General features: G+C 42.2%; 2 long non-coding RNA genes across 4 annotated transcripts in view; one reads left to right on the top strand and one right to left on the bottom strand.

Annotated features, from left to right (window-relative positions):
• LOC137638227 (uncharacterized) overlaps positions 1-16468 on the bottom strand; it is a 433485-nt gene that overhangs the window by 174395 nt on the left and 242622 nt on the right. The window lies entirely within an intron of this gene.
• Positions 1-16468, top strand: part of LOC137638228 (uncharacterized) — an 89954-nt gene that overhangs the window by 72022 nt on the left and 1464 nt on the right. For both annotated transcript variants that reach the window (XR_011043928.1, XR_011043927.1), the window contains exons 2-3: positions 8003-8098; positions 13447-13538. This is a non-coding gene — a long non-coding RNA (uncharacterized lncRNA). The remainder of the gene's footprint in view (positions 1-8002; positions 8099-13446; positions 13539-16468) is intronic.

The following is a 16468-nucleotide window of genomic DNA, read 5'->3' as shown; positions in this document are numbered from 1 at the left end:
CCCGGGGTTTTTCAGTCTCCTCTTTCTGGTAGAGAAAGCCTCGGGAGGTTGGAGACCAATAATAGATCTTTCGACTCTGAACCAGTTTGTGAAGCAGACTCCAATCCAAATGGAGAGAGCGGCTTCCGTCACCCAAGCAGTACGCCCAGGAGATTTCATGGCATCTGTAGACTTGAGAGATGCTTATTTCCAAGTGCCAATCCATCGCACATCTCGGAAATTCCTTCGCTTTCTGGCTCAGGGTCGAATCTTCGAGTTCAAAGTCCTGTGCTTCGGCCTCTCGACCGCCCCACAGGTCTTTACGAAGATCTTCGAACTCGTATCTTCGTGGGCGCACAAACATGGAATTCGACTGCTAAGATATCTGGACGATTGGCTACTCCTGGCCTCATCCAAGGAGCTAGCTATGGATCATCTGAGAAGACTTCCGAGTCTTGGCAAGGATCTGGGGATCCTTGTAAACGCAGAGAAGTCTTGCTTAACTCCTACCCAAGTCTTGAACTATCTGGGTATGTCCATCAACACCCAGGCAGGGAGAGTGTTTCCGTCGGAAGACAGGCTTTGGAGACTGGATCAGTCCATCACCCATCTCTTGTCTCCACTACCACCTTCAGCCAAGTCGTGGCAGTGTCTTCTGGGCCATCTTGCCTCTCTGGAGAAACTAGTTCCAGGCGGGAAATCGAGAATCAGATGTCTCCAATGGCATCTGAAGACCCATTGGTCTCAAAAGTCAGATTCCCCATTCTTGGCAGTGGAGGTCCCAAGTCTGGTGCTACAAGATTTTCATTGGTGGTCAACCAAAGAGAACACCCAAAAGGGCATTCCCCTCCAAAACCCAAGTCCGAAGTTAAAACTTTTCGGACGCGTCGTTACGGGGATGGGGTTCCCACCTAGGCCCCAAATTAGCATCAGGAGTTTGGTCTCCAATAGAGAAGTCTCTCCATATAAACCACCTAGAATTATTAGCTGCCTGGAAAGGTCTAAAATTCTTTGTAGAAGATCTACATGGACGAGAGGTGGTTCTGATGAGCGACAACTCCACAGCCGTCTCGTACATCAACAAACACGGGGGTACTCTGGCAAGAGACCTCTGTCTGTTAGCAGTCCAGATATGCCAGTGGGCAGAAAGCCACAACATTTCTCTTTCAGCCAGGTTTATTCCGGGCCAGAGAAACATCGTGTCGGATCAGCAGAGCAGGCATCACCAAGTGCTGAGTGGAGAATGGTCTTTGGATCCTCGAGTAGCGAAGACAGTAATAGCTTTGTAGGGTTTACCCACAATAGATCTGTTCGCCACCTCTCTGAATGCGAGACTTCCCCGCTACGGGTCCCCAGTTCCAGACCATCAGGCAGCAATCCAGGACGCTCTCCAACACTCCTGGGACAACCTGGACGCTTATGCCTTCCCTCCCTTTTGCCTGCTCAGAAAGGTGATCAACAAAATCAGGATCTCTCAGGACTGCAAGCTAACTCTAATAGCTCCGGCTTGGCCAAGCAGAGAGTGGTACGCAGATCTCCTTTCCCTGCTGGTTCAAGTGCCAAGATTCCTGCCTCCAGAACCCCGTCTGTTGACGCAGCCACACAGTGGTATCCCCCACGGGAGAATCCACTTCCTGAAACTTCACGCCTGGAGGCTGTCCAGTCTCTCCTTAGAAGCAGAGGCTTTTCAGGAAAGGTGGCTGAACACATGTCCAGGCACCTGCGCCAATCTTCCACAAACCTCTACCAAGCAAAATGGATAGTGTTTGCAGCTTGGTGTAGAAGGCGAGGCGTGTCTCCACTCGATCCCTCTCTTCCTTTAGTGGCAGACTTCATAGTTTACCTCAGGGAGGAGAAACTCCTTTCAGTCTCGGCAATTAAGGGCTATCGTTCAGCCTTAAGCCTCATCTGCAGACTGAGAGGAGTTGACCTTTCCACCTCAGAAGATATCACCTTGTTGATTCGAGGTTTTGAGAGATCTTGCCCCCCAGTGGAGATTAGACCACCACCTTGGGACGTGTCCCTGGTCTTACGCTCCTTAAAGGGGCCTCCATATGAGCCCTTAAATAAGGCATCTGATTTCTTCCTCACCCTTAAGACCGTCTTCCTAGTAGCTTTGGCCTCGGCAAAAAGGGTTAGTGAACTTCACGGTCTATCCTACGAAGTCACCCATACTAGAGGATGGGGGGAAGTCTCTCTCAACTTCGTGCCAAGTTTTGTGGCCAAAACCCAGAATCCTTCCTCTGCCGATGAGAGGTTTAGAGAATTTCAATCTTCCAGCCTCAATAGGGCAACATGGGATACTGACCAATTGCTACTGTGCCCGGTCAGGGCGCTAAGGAAATACCTGAAGCGCACCAGACCTTTCAGACCACGCCTCCGTCATCTCTTCCTCAGTACCAACAAGGTTAAGAAGAGAATCTCTCGCAACACCATCTTTTTCTGGCTCAAGAAAGTTATTGCGAGAGCCATTCACGGAGACCCTAAGGCAGCTCAACCCAAAGCCCATCAAGTTAGGGGAGTAGCTGCCTCGCTGGCGTTTAAGAAGAATTTCTCAGTTACACTAGGTTTTAGAAGAACATCCATCTATCTTCTGCTCTTTCTTCTTCCTCCCATCTGGGTAGCCTAGTCAGTGATCAGTTTCGGCTGGACTCATCAATGGAAATAAGGTATGAAACTCATCTGACTCCTATCACAGGGTATAAGTTATACTCGTAGGCACGAGGGTTCCCCTTTCAAGGTCAGGGGAACCCTTTGTATGAAAGGCTCCTGGTATTACTCCCGACCCTCTTCATGCTGAAACTTTGGTTTCTACGTATTTACAAACCTTCAGTCATGCTGGATTTTGGGATCTACAAAGAAAGTTAATGGGAGATTGTTCATTAATAGAGTCTAGTCTGAGGACTATCTTCTCTAGGTATAGAGAACCCTTCGTCCACCCTGACCTCAAGACTAAGTCTCCTATAGTAAAGAAAGAGGGTTTGTATTTAGTGTAGGAACAAATGACAAACTTATAACAGAGTTTGTATTTTTCCTAACATACAAACCCGAATTCTTTACTCAAATCTTCCCTCCGTCACCACCCCCTAATATGGTCCTAGCCAGAATTCGATTGAAGGTACTCAGTAGGTACCGGCCGGCAGTCCCCCACCCCCAACAGGGGGGTAACTACCGGCCCGGTCGTTAAGGTTTTCTGCCGTATTTTCCAGCTCGCGCTAGAATATTTACTATAGTAAAGAATTCGGGTTTGTATCTTAGGAAAAATGCAAACTCTGTTATAAGTTTGTCATTTTTCCTAACTATACAAACTTTAGCTATTTAATCAAACTTGCCCGCCAGCTCTACCCCCCTTGAAGTCCTACCTCCAATCAAAGTAAGCTCAAGCACAGGTGTGTTTGAGGTTGGGCGGGGTAGCAAGCTACCCTCCCTACCCCCCGCTAACTAGCGGTGGGGTAGTAAACCCTCGTTAAAATTCTAATTGCTCGTCATTTTGGCTACGCTGAAAGTAATAACCCCTACTAAAATTGTTCCGTAACCGAAATACAAACCACACTATTTACATTGGAGGGTTTCCGGCGTAGCTGAAATTGACGAGCCAATAAAATTTTAACGAGGGTTAACTGCCCCCGCGCTAGTTAGCAAGGGGGTAGGGGAAGGAGTAGCTTGGTATCCCTCCCCCCCACACACCAGTGAGTTGTCTCACTTCACTTTTGGCTCGGACGATGTGCAGACGTGTCTGTCTATCGTCCTCGCTATTGACAGCCTTAATCTTTTCTTTTGCTTTTCCTCAGCTGTGTGCTTGGAAGTTGGCCTCGCCCTTTTATTTTAATCATGCGCAAGTGCCTTGGAATCACCGGCCGCCCCTGCGATACCTTCATGTCGGCGGTCGAAACTGATCCCCACTCCCTTTGCCCGCAGTGTCGAGGCCAACTGTGTGACAAGGAAGTAACGTGCAGTGAGTGTCAGGGAGTGGTCTAACTCCCAGTGGGAGAGGTTTGCCCGCCGACGTAAGAAGACGTCCAAAAGAGACCTTTCTCCTTCAAGGGTTGCCTTGAAGGAGGAAGGCTCCAGGGACTCTTCTTCCGCCACCCAAATCTCCTCCAAAGCTCCCACTCGGCCACGAGAGGCCGCCGAGTGGTAGCGTAGACCCTTGTTCTGTTTCCCGATCTCGAGGTGCGGGAAAGGGCGTCGCCTCCCATAGCGGGGTGGCTCCCCCTCCTCCCCCGGGGGAGGATTTTGATTCTAACGTTGATGACCATAACTCTGTCTCTAACGATGATCTCTTTCAGCTTTGGGCTTCCTTGGGGCTTAAGGGCTTGCCCTCCAAGGAAGCCCTGTTTGACCTTATCCAGTTGGGGGCCGCTGTCAAGCAGTCGCCGGTAATAACAGAGGTAGACCCTCTGTCTATTGTCGACGTCGTGGTGGCAGAGGCTACCGACAGGTCTGGTCAAACCTCTGCTGTGCCTGATGTTGCGGACGTTGCTGAAGGCCCTCCTCCCCCTTCTGAACATCCTTCGAAGGGGAAGGTGGGTCCCACGGTCTCTCCGGCGGGTACGCCTCCCCCTCGGGGGAGCGCACTGACTGAGACTACTCTTTGGAGGACCGACGATCCTGATGACCTCCCTCGTGGCCCGCCTTCGCCGTAAGGCTCGTCATCCTCTTTGTCGCAGGGGCCTCCCGTCTCCCTATAAGGGAATCAAGAGGCGCCTCTTCGAGTCGTCTCCTCCTCCGTCCTCTGATGAGGATCCTCTTCTTCAGGAGCAGACTGTAGCAGCCACGTCCTTAGACCTCTCCGGTGATTGCTCGCGATCTCCTACGCCTACCAGACCTTCCACCTCCAGCGCAGATGTGCAGCAGGCTTGTGACCTCGTCAGCCGCCGGGCATCGGTCCCTTCGGGGCAAAGGGATGTTTCCCATGATGTGGGGGCTTCCCTTGTGCGTCAGGGTTCCCCTGCTCGCCCTCCTGCGCGTTCACGCGTAGTACCGCGTAAGCGCTCTCCAGCTTTGCAGTCTCCTGACTCACCTCGCCAGCGCTCTCCTGCTCGTCAACGCTCTCCTGCTCGCCAGCGCTCTCCTGATCGTCAGCGCTCTCCTGATTGTCAGTGCCCTCCTGCTCGCCAGTGCTCTCCTGTCGACAGTCAACAACCTCCTGTTCTTGTTGCGCGCCCAGCGCGCCAGCGGTCTCCTGAGCGCACAAGATCTCCTGCTCGTCAGCGTGCACCTGCGCATCCAGTTCCTGATACGCGCCCTAGATCTCCGGATCTTAACGCGGGCAAGGACCTGTCTCCTCCTCGCCCACGCGTTCCTGCTCGGTCTCCTTCACCTGCGCAGCAGCGCGCACGGTCTCCTGCGCGCACTTCTAGAGTTCCTGCGCGCACACGCGCCTTCTCATCCTGAGCCCGTTCGCGAGCGTTCGCCTTTGCACGTCGCGCCACCTGATCCTGCGCAGCAGTCTGCGCGTCGACATCCTACGCGCCAGCGATCTCCTGCGCGTCAGCGGTCTCCAGCGCGTCGGCGATCTCCTGAGCGCCCGCGCGATCTATAGCCTGCGCGCAAGCGCTCTCCTACCTGTCAGCACCACCTGGACCTTGATCGACATAGGTCTCCTACGGCCATCTCACCTACATGCGGTCGTTCGTCTGCGCGTTCTACGCGCCATCGCTTGCCAACGCGCCAGCGTTCGCTGATGCGCTATAGCTCGCCGCCTCGCTATCGCTCGCCCACGCGCCACAGATCTCCAGGACACCATCGATCTCCTGCGCTTTGCCTTTCTCCTGAGTTACAGTGATCGCTTGTGCACCCGCGCGTTCCCTCGCCCACGCGCCGTGTTCCCTCGCCAGCACGCCCACGCGCCCGCGCTCCAGCAGCCCCCCCCCTCCAGATGCTGAAGCCTTGATGAGGATGGGGGGCTTAGGGACTAGCAGTTGGGCTCTAATGAACAATGGGAACTACTTCCCCACTGGACCTCGGTGCCCAACTGTTGATCCAACTAAATTAGTCAGCACTTTCTCTCCGTTCTTTTGATTACTTCTTATTTTCTCCCATCTCTTCCTCTTGGGCATGAACTTGTTGACGACTTTAGCTTGTACGACTTAGGTTTTGACTGCTGCTTTGGATTTGGCGCAGGGTGGGATAGATGTCATGCCATCTCAACCTGTACAAATTTAGACGCCATCACCCTCTGGCAGACCCCATTGGGTGCAGACTAAGTCTGTTAAGAGTCGGGCTCCAATGATCTGGTTTTAAGTCGCCCATATTTGCGGGTAATGGGTGACGCTAGGCATTGGAGTCGTCGGTGGGAGGGGCTAACTACCCCCACTGACCAGTGTAAGCCCACCTTAAGAGAGGTAGCCCCTCTCTAATAGAGGACTGGTCCCCGCTGAAGCCTCTTCTCGTGTTGGGCCACATGGGATAGGGGGACTGAAATCCTACAATGAGAGGTGGATAACCCGGCTTGCTTCTACTCAAAAAACTAACCCCTCTGTTGACGACCTAGAAACTCTAAAGGACCATGCTACTTATGTTAAAAAGCAAAGTAATTTGGGTGACATGGAGAATTTGCGAATCCTTCATGTCACTCAGATCCCCATTGAAACCAATTACGATGTTCTATATAAATTATTTCAATGTTATGGTCACATCAGGGAAATTAGAATGAGGCTTGAAGGTGACAAATAGGATTCATGGATATCATTTGATAACCATGATGAAGCATTCAACGCTATCAATGTTATAAATATTAAAATCAGTAATTTGAATTTCAAGGGTCCTCTTTGCGATCGAGTACCTAAGAATCTGGATGTTTATAGGCCTGCAGATTGGATTGATAAAGGTATAGAGGTAGTTGTACCTTCCCAGAGAAAGCCAAAACCACCAAAGTGGCTTGTTGGTCAATCAAAAGGGAGTACTGGAAATTATTTCAAAATATGTAAATTTCTTCAAAAGAAAGTAGGTTAATATTTACTCTTGTGGTGTCAGTTACGTAAATATGTAGAGAAATAAGTTATGAAATAAGTGCAATGTGTCGCCAGTCTTGTGTTCGTAACAGGTCGTAGATACAACCGAAGGTCAATGGCAATTCTCTCTCTCTCTCTCTCTCTCTCTCTCTCTCTCTCTCTCTCTCTCTCTCTCTCTCTCTCTCTCTGAGGAAAATATTAATGTCTTGAGAAGTGTCTTTTCATACCCTTTATTTCAATAAACTAGAATAAGAGAACGTATTGATTATCAATTTTATTCTGTACTGAAACTTGCCAATATCTTCCACTTAAGGGTAATATTAGACTGTTGGGTGATATCCCTATTCTTTATAAAAGTTACGAGTTCTCCCTTTTATGAACTTGAATTGTGCCACACCACTTTTCCTTCCAAGCAAATAACATGATTTCTGGTTCAAGTTTTATATGAAAAAGAAATATCATCCTCGTCTATGGGACCATCTGCCATTTTCTTCACAGTCAGACTTCCACAGATTTCCGTCCTTTCTTTTATGTTATTAAGTGGTATAGAAGCATCTTGACTTGGCCTTATTGCCCGTTGTAGTCACATTCACCAAGTCCCAACCCATTACCAACCTTAAGTAGAGAATGCGTTGGGATCACGGACAATGTATGTCGGGAGACTTTTGAATTTGATTGTACATCAATTTCATTTATACATGTATCAGTATATTTGTTTAGTAAGAGTACTGAAGACCTATTTATTCAGGAGAATCTCGGGTTGTTAAGTGTTCTTACAAACGAATAGTGTCTTCCCACTTAAATACTTAACCTACTTGATTTAATGTTCTGGTGTGGTCCCACTCCACACAAAAAGTTTCTGCACGATCTAGGATCCTTAAGGTTTATTTCTCATATATCCACTTTAATAACGGCGAGTTTGAATAATAATTTTGTGTACTCAGTTACAACTGCCAAATCTATCATAAGTTGCCCTACTTATATTAAGTGGGTTATCATTCAATAGAAAATTCTACATGTTATCAGTTTCGTACTCTATCCTAATATATATTTTTCCATTTTTCCAGACTGTTTGCATTTCATAGAGAGCGCTGGCGAATGGCTAGGCTGAGCCCAAACGACAGGAAATATAGTCTAGATTCATAATCCAACGGTATATAAAGGTAAGAGTATATTTCAAAGCAACGTACTTTCAAAATAATACCATCTTTTCCCAGAGTCTGTTTTTGAATAACACACACGGTCAATAACGAAATGGGTTTTTAAAACAATTTAATGTTGAGATATTAAATATTCTATATTTGTAAATCTTAATACAGTATATCATATTGAATGATTTTTTGTTCTTTTAATGTCAGCGCCAATACTGACTGGTTTATGACGTCATATCAACAATTCTCGTGTTGTGTAGACTTAGCATTTTAGGCTCAGTATAAATCAAGTTGTCATTTGTTTAAGAAATTGAAGAAATGGCTAACTTAGTATCATCAGGGTTCTCTTGTGTTTATCATATATTTGGTATTAGGAATATCTCTCTCTCTCTCTCTCTCTCTCTCTCTCTCCTCTCTCTCTCTCTCTCTCTCTCTCTCTCTCTCTCTCTCTCTCTGTATGTATAATCATATCAAAATAACCAAAAATACAACTGAAACATTAAACAAAGTTCTGATTAATGTCAGGAATGAATGACATTTAAACAATCTAAGATAATTTTATATTAGACTTCGTTGATATTGGCAGGCAAGACAAATAAAAATGAATTCTTACACTCGAATATTGATGACAATTTTACCCAGATCATCAGTTGAGTTCGTAATTTCCTCCGCCAACGAAGTTGGAAGGAGGTTAAGTTTTACTGTGTATGTGTGTGTGTTTGTGAACACCATGGTCACAATTTTAATCATAGAGTAATGAAACTTGCAGGATTAACTCTTATGTAAATAGCTGGAATTGATTAAATTTTGGAAGGTCAAGGTTAAAGGTCAAGGTCACGGTCAAACAAAATGTCTAATTCACGTAATCAGCCATAAGTTTGGAAATCGTTGTCACAGAGACTTCAGACTTGGTTCATATTTGAGTGTATGAAAATCCACGCCAATTAATAAATGTCAAGGTCAAAGGTCAATGTCAAGGTCGAGTGAAAGGTCGAGAAATAAGCTGCCTCTACAGTTAATGATAATTTCATAATGATTAGACCTATCCTGGGGTTCGAACCTCGGTAATTTAGTTGAATATATTATATCTTATATCTACAGTATAGTGAAATGGAAGTATTGTGCATTCTCTCTCTCTCTCTCTCTCTCTCTCTCTCTCTCTCTCTCTCTCTCTCTCTCTCTCTCTCTCTCTCTCTCTCTCCCCATATAGCTTGTATTTCTCCACACTAACTTGTACTGTATATATTTTCTTAATTTTTCATATAATTCATGATTCATCCATAGAATATGATTCATCTATAGAATGTGATTCATCTATAGAATCTGAATCATCTTGATTCAATCTATAATTTTAAAAAACGCTGAAGTTAATGGAATTATCACAGGGGAAAAGGCCGTAACATAAATGGTCTCCCAATTTTCCCCATATCTCATTTTCTTCCTCAAAGCTTAATTGTAGCAACTTGTACCATATTTTATTTATTTTCTCTATATTTAACTATTCATCTACATAATATGATTCATCTGCATTCAGTTTATGAATTCGAAATTTGAATTATTTTTAGAGTTGTCGTCGTCGAAAAGGCCGTTACCAAAGTGGTCTCTTCACCGATAATGAACTAATTTTCCCCATATCTTATTTTCCTCCTCCTCATTTATTTTTACTATATTTTCTTAATTTTCTATATATTTTATGATTAATATACATAATATGATTCATCTGGATGCAATTTATGAATTTATTATCTGAATATTTAATAGAATTTTCTTCGGTGAAAAGGCCGTCAGTCTACGATCTATCTTAAACCGTTAGTCTTGAAACAGAAATTTTACTAAAGGGACTTTTCATTATATTAGAATCGATAAATATTCTAGCACTAATAGTAGTCAATTCTTTTTGGTATTTAATATATAGGCAATGGAAAATTTATCTTAAATGGGCAAATACTGTAGCTTCTACGAGTTTTTCTTTGTTTACTCATATTCGTAGAGTAATAGACTCATTTTGATTATTATTATTATTATTATTGTTATTATTTGTTAAGCTATAACCCTAGCTGGAAAAGCAGAATGCTACAAGCCTAAGGCTCTAACAAGGAAAATAGCACAGTGAGGAAACGGAATAAGGAAACCATAAGAAAATTAATTAACAATTAAAATAAACTGTAAAATATTTAGCAAAACAAGAGGAAGAGAAATAAGATAAGATAGTGTGCCCGAGTGTACCCTCAAGCAAGAGAACTCTAACCCAAGACAGTGCAAGGCCATGGTACAGAGGCTATGGCACTACCTAAGACTAGAGAACAATGGTTTGATTTTGGAGTGTTACTCATTGGAGTCGTATAATCATAAGACTATAATAACCAACAGTGGTTGCCATAAGTGTTAATTTAAAAGCCCAAAGCTTTGCTTCATCTTAATCCCTTTGTTTCTTGTGTCACTCACCCCTTATAGGGAGACCTTCTCACCACGACCCAAAGGAACAATGTCGTATTGTAGTCTGTCTTTAGCAGCTGTTGATTCAATTGGGAATTTAAAGGTTTAAAGACAAGGGACATTGACATTGCCTTATCAAGCAGGACAATGCTCTAGAGACTGATCCCTGTATACATATGATCAGCTCCCAAGCCCCCTCTCCAAGTTAAGACCAAAGAGGGCCAGGCAATGACTGCTGATGGCTCAGCAGGTAGACCTATAGGCTCCCTCAAACACCCCATACTTAGTTCACAAGGATAGTTAGGTTGCAGAGACCAAAGGAACTAACAAGCTTGAGGCCACCACATTAGAATGGCTTAGGAATGACCAGGTACATAGCTTATGCTTCATTGCTAAATAATATGGTTCGTAATCTCTGTAGAACCTATTATTATTATTATTATTATTATTATTATTATTATTATTACTAGCTAAGTTACATCGCCAGTTGGAAAAGCAAGATGATATAAACCCAAGGGGTCCTTACAAGGAAAAATAGTCCAGTGAGGACAGGATATAAACTGCAAGAGAAGTAGTAAGAAACTAAAATGAAATATTTTCAGAATATTAACATTTAGATCTTTTGTATATACACTACAAACTTCAGAAAACAAAAACAGGAGAAATGATCGAATAGTGTGTCCGAGTGTACCTTCAATATCGATGCTCAGTCAATTCTAATACTGTAATAAAGTTTACTCTATCATAGAACTCTTTTTAGTCAAGAGCTTAATCTTGAAAAAAGTCCTTTTTGTTAATACGGAGAATATACAATCTTTGGGACGGCATTTAGAAAGCCATAGAACTCTGTGCATCTTGGCTGCTCCCATAACAAAACTCGTTTAGTTTTGACAGGATTTGTTGGCCGTGTGATGTACTGTACAACAAAACTCTCTTTAGGGATCATTGTTCACATCATAATTGTTCTAGCTTTAATTCAGCGCAGATTAATCGCTATCGAGTATTTTCTATCTCTGGTTGTAACACATTTGTCAAACTTGCTGTCTTATTTTGGAGTATTTAACAACCTGGCATTCTGTAATCAGAATGGCCGAATATGCAGACAAAGTACATGAGATGTCTTTTCTTATATGAATACAATTCAATGCAAGTAAAACTAATTATAAATTGATAAATCATACACAGTTAGTATTAGTGCAGGTAGGATTCCCTTGGCTTTTCTCAAGTGTGTCTTGATATGAGAATAGTTAAATATACCGACAATAATGGAGAATGAGTTTGTCAGCTCAATGTAAGCATAAAAAACACTGAAGTCATTTATCTAATTTCTTATTTCCTTTTCCTCACTGGGCTATTTTCCCTATTGGAGCCTTTGGGCATCTTGTTTCTCCAACCAGGGTTGTAGCTTAGCAAGTACTAATAATAATGATAATAGTAATAGTATAATTGGTAAGAAAGCATGCCATATTGGAGCACAGTCGATAACATGGTGTAATGATCAATATCTCTTATCATTTACTTGACCAAGTTTTATTTGAATGACCTAACATGTAGCCAGTAATAATGCATTGATTATCCTTGGACAGTATACCTTATATTGTGTGTTGGTAACTTATTACTCATCTAATTAGCAAAACATGTAGGCAAGCATTTCGTAAAGGAATGTGCAGGCATCTTTCAGGATTCTATTGGAGAAGTAGACAGGTTTTCTGTCAACTGATATTTGCCTTGATTTGGCGAATCTGGAAATTCAGTGTCAGGACGTTTCATCTCGCACCACTAAGTGACATTCTGATTTTCATGATAGGAAAAACTACTATGATATTGGTAGTATTTTGAATAAAGTTATATAAATTTAGTATCAAAGGAAACCTTTGTTGAGAAATCAAAGTTTAATTTGGATATTACTTTGAGAGCCAGCCCAACTCGATTAGATTTTTTTTTTTTTTTGCCAGTGTGTTTCAAGTACAGGTGGATTTAAAGCAAATTATTAAGGTAATCAAATTCAAATAAGCATAATGATGCAAATAAGGTGAATATTTGTTGTTTAAGGAAGGAATCTCTACCTGCCATCTGGTTTTGTAGAGTCGTCAACGCGTGGAATAGTTCCTAACAACTTAATTTCCTAATCAATTGTTTAAATGCCCAAACTAACATTCGACCTTCTACCTCCCTCTTCATTAGGAAAGGTGTTTTGCATTTGAAAGAATCTATGAATCTTCGTTGAATATAGACTATATAAAATGCCTGTCCTTTTACTATATTGTGATTGAAGATGAAAGAATTTTGTAGATAAGTTCTAATTATGAACAGGTAGTTATATGGCATATGCCTGGTATATATATGACCCCTCCCATGTAACCGCCTCTCTCTCTCTCTCTCTCTCTCTCTCTCTCTCTCTCTCTCTCTCTCTCTCTCTCTCTCTCTCTCTCTCTCTCTCCCTAGAGATTTTAGAAGTTGGACAGCTCATGAACCCTGATTGTAATATGCTGGTGATAAAGGATCTAAATGTCCCTTGTTTTAAATGTGAGAATTAGATGATGGTTTCCATTTGGTCTTTAGGTTGAACACTGCTCAATTTATTGAATTTGTAAACAGAATCGGTTTATTTATCATAATTTGACTTAAGAGAAGTAATAAGTTAAACATATTAAGTTTAGATATTGACGTCATGAACATATGTAAGAAGTGGAAGGGTAAAATCTGATTTTGTTATATACATTACTCCTATTAAAGTTAAACTTAGTCTACGATGGCTGTTTTGTACAGATTGTAGGCTACATAGAATAGGAGGAATTCTATAAGGGATTTTCCAAGGTAGCTCAAACGATAATGCTCGATTTTCCTATGCATTGCCTGTAAGATGTATCAATGTTTAGTGACTTTTAATTTTGTATGTAGCTGATTAAATTTGAATTTTACAGGTGGTGTTTTAACCTGGAAGTTACGGACGAAGAGCTTCTAACTGCATCATTGAAGAGCAAATTCTGAAACCTTTGCAGTGACTATATTCAAGGTGAGAGTAACAGGATACTTTTTACTTCGAAAGATGCCGGGCAAATATAAAATTTAATCATGAGTCATATTTAAGATGGGAAAAAAGCCAGTAGTAAACAAAGCCAGTAGTAAATGTCTATAGCCATTAACAATTGAGAATAAATCAAATATGTAATTTATGATTCCAATGTGTTTGTGAGAGGTAGGATTTGGCTTTCCAGCGGACTATACACGTAAAAATTTGTATCGAAAACCTTATAGATACTGAACCAGATGTTGCCAGTCTTTTACCGTTTTAAAGTCAAATATATTGACGTAAAGGAGTGATATTACGGTCACCAAACCGTAAAAGATAATAACTAAGTAGGGTATAAATTACGGTCACCTGTATTTTACTGAAATTCTGCTAAGAATAGTATATTTTGACTGAGAATGTCTGGGTTCTTTTAACTATTGTAGTTCTGGTGTATATTTTGAAGGAGATTGGTGTATCTATATAATGTCATTGATATTTGATCCTTATTAATTTGCTTTATTATAATAACTGTGTATATGGTGACATTCTTTGATATTAATTTGTATAAAGTTTGTCTTAGTTATTCCTTCATTTCAAGATCTTAATATCTATATATTACTAAAATCTATAGAAGATTTTTTTTATATATAACATTCAAAATTAAAAAATGATGTACATCGTACATAAAGAATTTTTATCCTTCAAAACATAATAAAATTATTTATAAAATTATCCTAAATTTTTATTATTGGGTGTGTAAACATCGGCCTTTCTCTTCCCAAGCTGCCAGGTTGTTATAAAGCCAGCAATCTCTTGCATACAAAAGTACATCTGCGTAACAATTATTATTATGTTTTCGTCTTAAAGAACTGAATTCCTTTATTTCAATCGGCTCCCATTAAAGACATAAATAATTATAAATAAAATGAACACGTTATTTCGATAGGAGGAAAACTCGGGGCAAAGAAATAGTCACGATTGTACCAATTATATCGCTAAACATAAAACTGTTTCTTTCTAAAACTATTTTATGTAATGTTGTCAGCAGGAACATAAATTGATTCTTTTCAATGCATTTCTATTGAAAGCCATTTAAAAAGAGCCTAAATTGAAATCTGCCATTAAAACAAGAATTTTAATTTATATATATATACTCTAAGAAGTGAAGAGAGTAAGGAAGGCTGGCGCAAGAATTGAAGAGACAGTGAAAGATGGAAATGGAAGGTTGTTAAAAGGAGAGGAGGCAAGGAAAAGGTGGGCGGAATACTTTGAAAGTTTGCTGAATGTTGAGGATAATAGGGAGGCAGATATAATTGCTGTTCCAGGTGTTGAGGTGCCAGTGATGGGAGATGAGAATGAGAGAGAGATTACAATAGATGAAGTGAGGAGAGCACTAGATGAAACGAGAGTAGGAAAAGCATCTGGTATGGATGGTGTGAAAGCTGAGATGTTGAAGGAAGGGGGTGTGACTGTCCTTGAATGGTTGGTGAGATTGTTTAATATGTGTTTTGTGTTGTCAATGGTACCAGTAGATTGGGTTTGTGCATGTATTGTACCACTATATAAGGGTAAGGGAGACGTGCATGAGTGTTGTAATTCAAGAGGTATTAGTTTGTTGAGTGTAGTTGGAAAAGTGTATGGTAGAGTATTGATTAATAGGATTAAGGATAAAACAGAGAATGCATTCTTGGAAGTACAGGGTGGTTTTAGAAGAGGTAGGGGTTGTATGAATCAGATTTTTACAGTTAAGCAGATATGCGAGAAATATTTAGCAAAAGGTAAGGAGGTGTATGTTGCGTTTATGGATCTGGAGAAAGCATATGATAGAGTTGATAGGGAAGCAATGTGGAATGTGATGAGGTTATATGGAGTTGGTGGAAGGTTGTTGCAAGCAGTGAAAAGTTTCTACAAAGGTAGTAAAGCATGTGTTAGAATAGGAAATGAAGTGAGTGATTGGTTTCCGGTGAGAGAGGGGCTGAGACAGGGATGTGTGATGTCGCCGTGGTTGTTTAACTTGTATGTTGATGGAGTGGTGAGAGAGGTGAATGCTCGAGTGCTTGGACGAGGATTAAAATTGGTAGGCGAGAATGACCATGAATGGGAGGTAAATCAGTTGTTGTTTGCGGATGATACTGTACTGGTAGCAGACACAGAAGAGAAGCATGACCGACTAGTGACAGAATTTGGAAAGGTGTGTGAGAGAAGGAAGTTGAGAGTTAATGTGGGTAAGAGTAAGGTTATGAGATGTACGAGAAGGGAAGGTGGTGCAAAGTTGAATGTCATGTTGAATGGAGAGTTACTTGAGGAGGTGGATCAGTTTAAGTACTTGGGGTCTATTGTTGCAGCAAATGGTGGAGTGGAAGCAGATGTACGTCAGAGAGTGAATGAAGGTTGCAAAGTGTTGGGGGCAGTTAAGGGAGTAGTAAAAAATAGAGGGTTGGGCATGAATGTAAAGAGAGTTCTATATGAGAAAGTGATTGTACCAACTGTGATGTATGGATCGGAGTTGTGGGGAATGAAAGTGATGGAGAGACAGAAATTGAATGTGTTTGAGATGAAGTGTCTAAGGAGTATGGCTGGTGTATCTCGAGTAGATAGGGTTAGGAACGAAGTGGTGAGGGAGAGAACGGGTGTAAGAAATGAGTTAGCGGCTAGAGTGGATATGAACGTGTTGAGGTGGTTTGGCCATTTTGAGAGAATGGAAAGTGGTTGTCTGCTAAAGAAGGTGATGAATGCAAGAGTTGATGGGAGAAGTACAAGTGGAAGGCCAAGGTTTGGGTGGATGGATGGTGTGAAGAAAGCTCTGGGCGATAGGAGGATAGATGTGAGAGAGGCAAGAGAGCGTGCTAGAAATAGGAATGAATGGCGAGCGATTGTGACGCAGTTCCAGTAAGCCCTGCTGCTTCCTCCGGTTGCCTTAGATGACCGCGGAG

Source organism: Palaemon carinicauda, chromosome 3 (genome assembly GCF_036898095.1).
Source record: "Palaemon carinicauda isolate YSFRI2023 chromosome 3, ASM3689809v2, whole genome shotgun sequence".
NCBI lineage: Eukaryota > Metazoa > Arthropoda > Malacostraca > Decapoda > Palaemonidae > Palaemon > Palaemon carinicauda.
This window is presented reverse-complemented; position numbering and strand designations above follow the sequence as displayed.